The 8,180-nt window shown below is 24.9% G+C and overlaps 2 long non-coding RNA genes across 2 annotated transcripts; one reads left to right on the top strand and one right to left on the bottom strand.

Annotated features, from left to right (window-relative positions):
• Nucleotides 1–1,802: 1,802 nt before the first annotated feature.
• On the bottom strand, nucleotides 1,803–2,669 carry LOC145835057 (uncharacterized). The gene is made up of 2 exons (XR_014369814.1): nucleotides 2,593–2,669; nucleotides 1,803–2,231 (listed from the first exon to the last, which is right to left on the bottom strand). It is a non-coding gene; the product is annotated as an uncharacterized LOC145835057 (long non-coding RNA).
• A 3,361-nt stretch (nucleotides 2,670–6,030) lies between these two features.
• On the top strand, nucleotides 6,031–6,914 carry LOC145835058 (uncharacterized). The gene is made up of 2 exons (XR_014369815.1): nucleotides 6,031–6,135; nucleotides 6,502–6,914. It is a non-coding gene; the product is annotated as an uncharacterized LOC145835058 (long non-coding RNA).
• The last annotated feature ends 1,266 nt before the right edge of the window (nucleotides 6,915–8,180 follow it).

Genomic DNA, 8,180 nt, shown 5'->3' with positions numbered 1-8,180 from the left:
ATTTACTAACCAAAAAGCCATAAAAGTTCAATTGGATACAAAAGTCTATTAGACTTAGGGTAAAATAAGTTATTAGTCATTAAATGAAACAATAAAGTATTTTCAATCGATAAGATAAAATTTTTAGTACTGCAAATCAAGAAAATATTTCTAAAAGAAAAAATTATTCAGAGTAAAGAATGTGATAGTCAGTGGTTCAATAATAAACTTAAATAGCTTTTTAAAGTTTTTCTTAGAAAAGTATCGAACTATTTTTTATTCTTATTTATGAATTCTATGGAAGCCTTAAAAATTTATCAACATTCTAAAAAAACAGTTATTCGTAATATTTAATGTATTTAAGATGTTTAATTCATCAAAAACAAAAATAAAAGTTGTTTAGTACGCCTAAATAAACATTGGCTAAATTTCCCCCTTTTGCGTTTATAGAATTTTAACACATTTTTAAAGTAGTTCTTTTTTTTTGTACCAACAAAACTTGGTTTTTTATACAAAGGCTACAAAACAAGTAATATAGTTTGAATAGATATTAATGATTGATAAAATAAAACTTTCATTTAGTTTTGTTTAAAAAAAAAGTAGTTTTAAAACTTTTTAAAGTTATTTTATAACAATTAGTTTAGAATACTTTTATTTTCTTTAAAAACAGGTAATAATAAGAAAAAAAGTGATTTACAAAATGAAAAAAACTTAATAAAACTGAGCACCATAACTTTCAAAATATAATTTAAGTTCTAAATTGTAATTTATCTACAAATCTTATACTGTTTTACAGCTAAACCACAAAACAAAACTAAATAGTCATTGACAACTTTAGCTTTACTGGTTCATTACTTAAAGCACTTGATAATGCTAAGAAATTAATTAATTTTATATTTATCATTCACACTTAGGATCAACTAGTATGTGCAAAGTTCACTTAAATTAAAGATTTTAAAAGTTTTTAATTCATTTATGTGCGAAAATTTTAAAGTTAAATGCTTAATACGTTGTAAATAAGTATAATATTACATGATTAAGACCGATAATAAGTTCGTTTTATTAATTTGCTGTAAGTTTGATAAATTTAAAAACACTTAACAGTTTAATGTAAAAAAAAACGACTATAAAGTTTATAATGGGCAAACAAGTCTATTTCAAGAGTAATAAAAACATTCCCTACTTTTCCTTTTTAGTAATTTTGTAATAATATAGCTTTACCTAATTGTCGGAAAGTAACTAATAACAAAATTCAAATAATGACAGTTTAAAATATAAGCTAACGAATCTTTTACAAAAACGAAAGAATAAAAAGGTTAAATTTCTGAAAGCTTAAATAACTAATGTTATCTAAACATTTGTAAAATTGTTGTTTATTTACCAATCTTTTAATTTTAATTTTTGAAAAAAAGCTCACAAAATCGCTACTTTGAGCATTTTTATGAGTTTACGTTTTCAATACGAGGTTGATGTTAATTTTTTTGTTCTACTACCTATTTTGTGTTTATAACAATCTTTTGTATAAAAAGTTTATCATTTTTCACTGAAACTTATTTATGTATATTGTACTTATTAAAGTACAGATTTTTGTTAAATAGTTTGACAAAAATTGGGTAAATGCTAAAAATAATTTAAAATTAAAATACAAATTTCTTTAATAAATATAAAATGCTGTGTTTTATGTTTTTGCAAATAAACTGTATTAGAACCAGTTAGTTTTAAGAATAACTTTAAAAGTTTATTCTGATAAAACTTATACTCGAACTATGTAGTCAATATTTGTATTAACGATATGTGATTTGAATACAAACAACGTTTTTTCGTATTAAAAACTGTTTTATTCATTTATAGTGCATTATATACGCAACTAAAATTCAATATAAACAAAGTTTATATAATATAGAATATGCATTAATGGTTTATTTAATTTAAAAAAATGTTTTACAAAAACAGTAGAGATAAATGAAAACTAAGTAAAACTTGAAAATATAAGTTATAACGGTTTTAGAAATAAAACAAATGTTAATATCAGTTTCTACTTTAGTTTTTTTATTTTTAATAGTTCTTCAAACACTTATCAATGTCTTCTCTAGTTGCGAAACACTTTTTGTACTTATCTCCTCTCGTGTATATCTCGTCGCAGTAATCATTAGGTTCTTCATCCTTGCAAATGGCGACTTCGACCATAAAAGTGGCAAACTCAAGACCAACCATGTCCATCAACTGTTTAAAGTTGAAATTCCACTCATCTTCTGTTTGAAATATTTACGTTGACTTTTAAATTTTCAAAAATGTTTTAGCAAAGAAACAAGTTCAATTTATTTTTACAAAACCTTGTTCGAGTGAAATTAAATGAAGTTTTGTTTGATTACTTGCTTATTTCTAATTATTTTTTTTTAAATATAAACTATTAAATAAGTTGAAAAGTAAGTATTTAAGTTTTTAGTTGTTTATTTTTTGTAAAGTTGAACTTAACTTTACTACAGAACATATTTTTATGTTCTAGAAATTAAACCCTTAGGATTCGTAGTGTTAAACTAAGTAACGAAAAACATGAACAATATTAAAAAGAGGCTGAGTTTAAGTTTACACATAGAAAACAAATAAACAAACTTATAACGTCGTGAGAGCTACTTGCGCAAACTAGTCCAAGAAGGAATAAGCAAAATACTTTCATACTTACAGTGACTGGCTATATAAATGTAAACCTTTACAAAAATAAAAGCCCTTATATATCAAAGCTCTAAAGTATTATTACCAAAAAAAAAATTAAAAGATAATCGGATTTTACACAACTATGTTTGTAATACAAACTGCCTCGTCAAAAAATGGTTTTATTAATTTTGTAAATCACTATTTGGTTTTAATCCGTGACACTGAAATTTTTGGTGTTTTAATTTGGTTATTTGTCTCTGGAATTAAATATTTTAATATTTCAATTTTGTTTGTTTTTATGACCACAATACGTTTAAAACTAAATTTTGCAGAGAGTATTTTTTTGCTGCATTCGAAACTATTATGTTGCAGAGAAATTTTGTCTTCTACAATGTTTTTTTTCATGAGCTTTTTTTAAAACAAAACTTTAATATAATATATTGCTGTCATTTCCGTTAATATTTTAATTGAAATAAACTATTCTGCTTGGGTTATTAAACTTTGCAGTTTTTCAATTATATGCTTCAGCCATAGTATTAATACGGTTATTGTTACATGTTTAAAATTTGTGCAAAATTAAAACTAAAATTGTAATATATTCTTAACTAAAAGTAAACATTTAAAATGGTTTTTTAATGCTTTTTTCTTTGTGTTTATGAATATATTCAAAATAATATTACATTTTTATGCAATAATTTTTCAATATATAAAAAAAAACTGTTTTTTGTAATTGAAATAAATAATTGTATTTAAATAAATAATGTTTGATATACTATTGTCAGTTGTAATGATTGTCGATAAATATAAAAAGAAAAAACATAATTATTTAATAGCTTCATTAATTTAAGTAGCAAAAAACAAACATAATAGGCTAGTTTGAGTAAATTTTTTAATTTTGAACAAGAACTGCTTTTGAAAACTTTATACCGTAAGAATTGAGTAACAAATTAAGCCACAATTTTTTTAGCTTTTTGCTTCATACAACTTTAAGTAGAATATTTTAAAGCTATTTATAGTTTTATCAAACAACTAGCTTATACAATTCACTCACAAAACTCCTCTGTAGTGAAATGAATTTAACAGCTTTTAAATTATGTTTAGGATTTATCTAAGTTTTTTAAAACTGTACTCAACGATATTTTTATTTTTGCTGAGATTGTTTTAACTTAAATTAAGCAATAGAAATGGTAGGGGTTGACTACGCACGGCCCGCGGACCAAATCGGGCCAACGGAAATTTCTGACCTGCGGCGTATTTTACAATTGATTGCATATAATAAAACAGAAAAAAGAAGCTGAACTTTTTAAGAACGAAAACTTTGAAACGTGCTTTTATTTTGTTTTCAGTGCACAACACTGCTCATTAAATGAAAATTTTGTTAAAATTTTTCTTTTCTTTGTTCTAGAAAATACATTAAACTGTATCCGTGATGTATAACTTGACAAATAAAGGTTTTCTTGCATACCAGGCCCTTGGACCAAAGTTTTCGAGCGTTTTTTTTTAAACTTTTTTTTAATACTCTAAAAGTTTTTATACTATATCTTTCAAAGTTACGCTGCGGCTGAAGCTACTTGATACGAAACCAGAAGACATTTTTTTAATAAAACGACTAGAAAAACCAGCCAACTAGTAAAACCAGCCAACTAGTAAAACCCACCAACTAGTAAAACCCATAGTTCATTCAGTAACAACTGTAAAAAGAGTCTGTCAATTTACTGATAATTTTTTTAACCACTTGGGGGCTTGAATTGTGCGTATTAGAAATTGGCATCATGACCTGCATCAAAACAATCAGTAAGAAAACTGCATTCTAATGCAACTTGTTTTATGAAAACCCGTCTAAAGACAAAAAAGTTATGACTTAAAATATAAAATAAAAGTATATCAAAACAATAAATTGTTTACTTAAAAAACTTGTTTATTAGAAATTTTTATCAAAATAAACATTATTTGAATACATTATTTTGCAACAAATTTTATAAAAACTCGGTTTTAAAATAAAAAAGTTATGACTTAAAATATAAAATAATAGTATGTACTTAAAAAAAGTGTCCTAAAACCGTAAAAAATCACAAAGTCAAGGTATAAATTTTTTCTGGTAAGTATAGCCCACCAAGTAATAAATTGTGAAGTATTTTTAGTTGCAAACAAATTATACTAGTTCCCTTAACTGTTTGTAAAGTACTTTAACTGTTTTTTTAACACTTTCTTTAAAATTATTTGTATTCTTATAACACAGTACATTTTTAATTAAGACTATACTTTTGGTTTATTAAAAAAGTTTAAGCAAGTTTTAAAAATCTTCTAAAACTGCTTTTGTTTTTGATTACTATTTAAATTGTTTCGTTGTAAATTTTTTTGTTTAATAATTCTAATAAAATCTGTAACGAACGTAACTGTGCTGTATATATTAGTGCACTCATTCATGCTCTGAAAAGCAAAATCCATCTAAAAGTTTTGTTTTACTAGTTAAAAGGTGTTTCCATAAAACATGAACAGCTCTTTAAAACTACCGGTTTTGTAGATTCAAAAAAAAAAAACATAGCTTTTGATTTGTTAATACCAATTATTTTCTTTTAGGGTTTTATAATCAGTAGTTAAACTTTTATTTTGTTTACACAACTACACACCAGTTTTTTTGGTGTTAACTCTTAATCTCAAACGTTAGATTCTTATTTCAATCATTCATTAACAAATTTTTAAATCTGAAATCACAAAAAAAACGAAGTTTTGAAGAAAATCTACTTTCTACCAGAAAATTATTTTAGGTCAAAAAGAAGCAACTTTTAAATATTCTTAAATATATTTGCAACTGCAACTTCTAGCTAATAACTTTTACACTTTTTAAAAGTGTTTGAATGGATCAATTTAAATAAACTTAGTTTTTACTAACGCTTTAATTAAATAAAATAAAAATAGTATGTGTTTAAAAAGTACAATTTTATATATTAAATTGATTTATATACTATAATATATATTTTATCATATAAATTTGAATATCATGTTATACAATTTTTTTAAACATACAATAGTTTTGTAAACGTTATGTGTTTTTAAGTTTTTACTTTGAATTAAAAATTTCACAAATCCTTTAAGATTAAATCCAATCTTAGAAACAAAAATACCTCAAGAACTTTCCAAGAACTTTAAGCCTTAACCGTAAGTTGACCATTGTCTATAATATGTAGACATGGTGACTAGAAATAAGTTTTTAAAGCTATTTATTTGATTGTATATTAAACACACTGGGCGTGTCTGGACAGATAAACTAATAGTTTGGTTGATTAGGTAGTTTACACAACAAACGTAATTACATTCAAAAAGTCGGATTATTTTTTATACTTATGTCATGGTTAACACACTTTAAGCTCAGATATATAAAGGCTTTAAATTCAGAATGAAAGTAACATTTTAACAACCAACTCCTTACTGCAAGTATGAAGCTGTTCATTTTACTAGTTCTTGGGTTGGTTTGTAGCAATTATGCTCACCCTATGTCACGTTGGTTTAATTGTTTTTTATTTGAACTGTTAAAATTAAAGTTGTATTTATTAAAGTTTAAAGACTGATTTAAAACAATAAACTTATAACAGTTTCTAGAGTTTTAATACCTATTGCATACTTTTCTAGACTAAGTGTTCTGTACCAAAGTTATTTATGTTATAGTTTACATGTTTAAGAGCTTCTAAGTTATTAATCTACTTACTATCTGAATATAAAAAAACAACTAAAATATAAAAAAGTAAAAAACATATATGCAAACACATTATTTTAAATGTCATAAAAAAAATTTTATGTTTTGTTTTATTACTAAGAACTTCTGTGAGAAGTAAAACGGATTAAGAGCAAAATAAACATTATCAACAGATGATGGAAGTTGGATATTCACTTATAAAGACTTCATAGACTATGTTGGACTGGAACTAGCCACCACAGTAATCGAGATCAAACTCTGTAGGGAGCAGGAACAAGATGATTATTGTGACAAAATTTATGAAAGAGCAAAAAAAATTGAAAAATGTTTTGAAGATTATGATAACTGTTTAAAGAATTATTAAATCATAAGTACATACTGTATGAAAATTTCATTTTTAAAACTGTTTAAAAACAGTCTAAAAAAAGTTTAATTTAAATTCTTATATATCTAAAGTTTAATACTTAAGCTATATATGTGTATGTTTTTAGAATGATGTACACAATTTTTGCGTATGTTATACAAAGCTTGTTTATATTTACTTATGATTTTGTAAAAAATATACAAATAAAATTGTTTCTAGCATAAAAAATTGTTGTTTTTTACTCATTTTTAGTTATTCATTAAAAAACCATAACTGATAGACGTAAAAACTATTTACATAAATCGATTTTACTTAACTTGCAAAGTATAATAAAAAATAAAAACTTTTTTTACAATAACACGCAGCTCACATAAAGTTTTACTGAATACTAGAAAGAAATGTAAAATATATGCACATAAAGTACAATTTGTTTTTACAAACTTAATAACTTTGTGTTATAAGATGTAACGTTAAAAGGCGTTAAATCCCGGAGATCCTGATAAGCTAAGCTTATCGGAATATATACCACAGATGTTTTTGTGTCAAAACTTTATTCCGGTTAATGGCGTTTCACTGCTCTCAAATAAGCTTAAGGACAGATCTACGGAGTCTATAAAATATTAACACACATTAGAAAAAAAGCATGTATAGTTATGTATAATGTTTGTGTGAGTAGTAACTATAAACGAACTTTATGGTTTAAAAACGAAGCTTGAAATAAAAACATAAACATATAAAATTAACTTTGTGTTATTAATTAACCACATCCCCCTATGCCCTTGTCACAGTGAAACTTTTACAATACAATTTACCGTAGTTATGTTAAGTTTTTTATTTTTTTTAGAACATAATTTTTTATATCTCAACTGGTTTTCATAAAATTTCCCGGAATAAAATGCTATTAAAACAACGACTTTTTTGATATAAGTCATGACGTAAATTTCTAATACGGACCATTCAGGCCCTCCAGTGGTGAAAAAAATTGCAGTAAAACTGAGTAGCAGGGTTGCCATAGTTTAAGAAATTTAACATGTATAAAAATTACTATTCGAATCTATGTTCACTGACATGTTAACTATACTGGGTAGCAGAATTCACATAATTTGTGTCTTTAAACCTAGCCGGTTGTAAATGTTATTGTTTCTCACACTTACAGAGTCTTAACTTGATTATTTAAAGAAGTATAAGTTTAGCAATGGCTTTATTTTAAGAAGTTTTATTGTTTCAACTCTGCTTAAAACCTAGTAAAAAATTACTAAACATTTTGATCTTATGACATCCATGCTTTTGGGTAACAATTTTGTAAGGTACCAAAATTAAATATCTTTCACCTAACTTATAGGCTATAGACGTCCCTAAATTGTTTTTAACAAAATACTCAGGCTGACGTTTATAAATACTCTTTAAGCTTTCTTGTAACTTTTTTAATTTTGAAACTGCGGCCTGAAAAGCAAAAATTTGCACCCGCCATGTATTTTTCAGCAAAAA

This window comes from Thalia democratica, chromosome 4, assembly GCF_965202585.1.
Source record: "Thalia democratica chromosome 4, ktThaDemo2.hap1.1, whole genome shotgun sequence".
NCBI lineage: Eukaryota > Metazoa > Chordata > Thaliacea > Salpida > Salpidae > Thalia > Thalia democratica.
The sequence above is the reverse complement of the archived record's forward strand: the minus strand, read 5'-3'. Positions and strand labels throughout refer to the sequence as shown.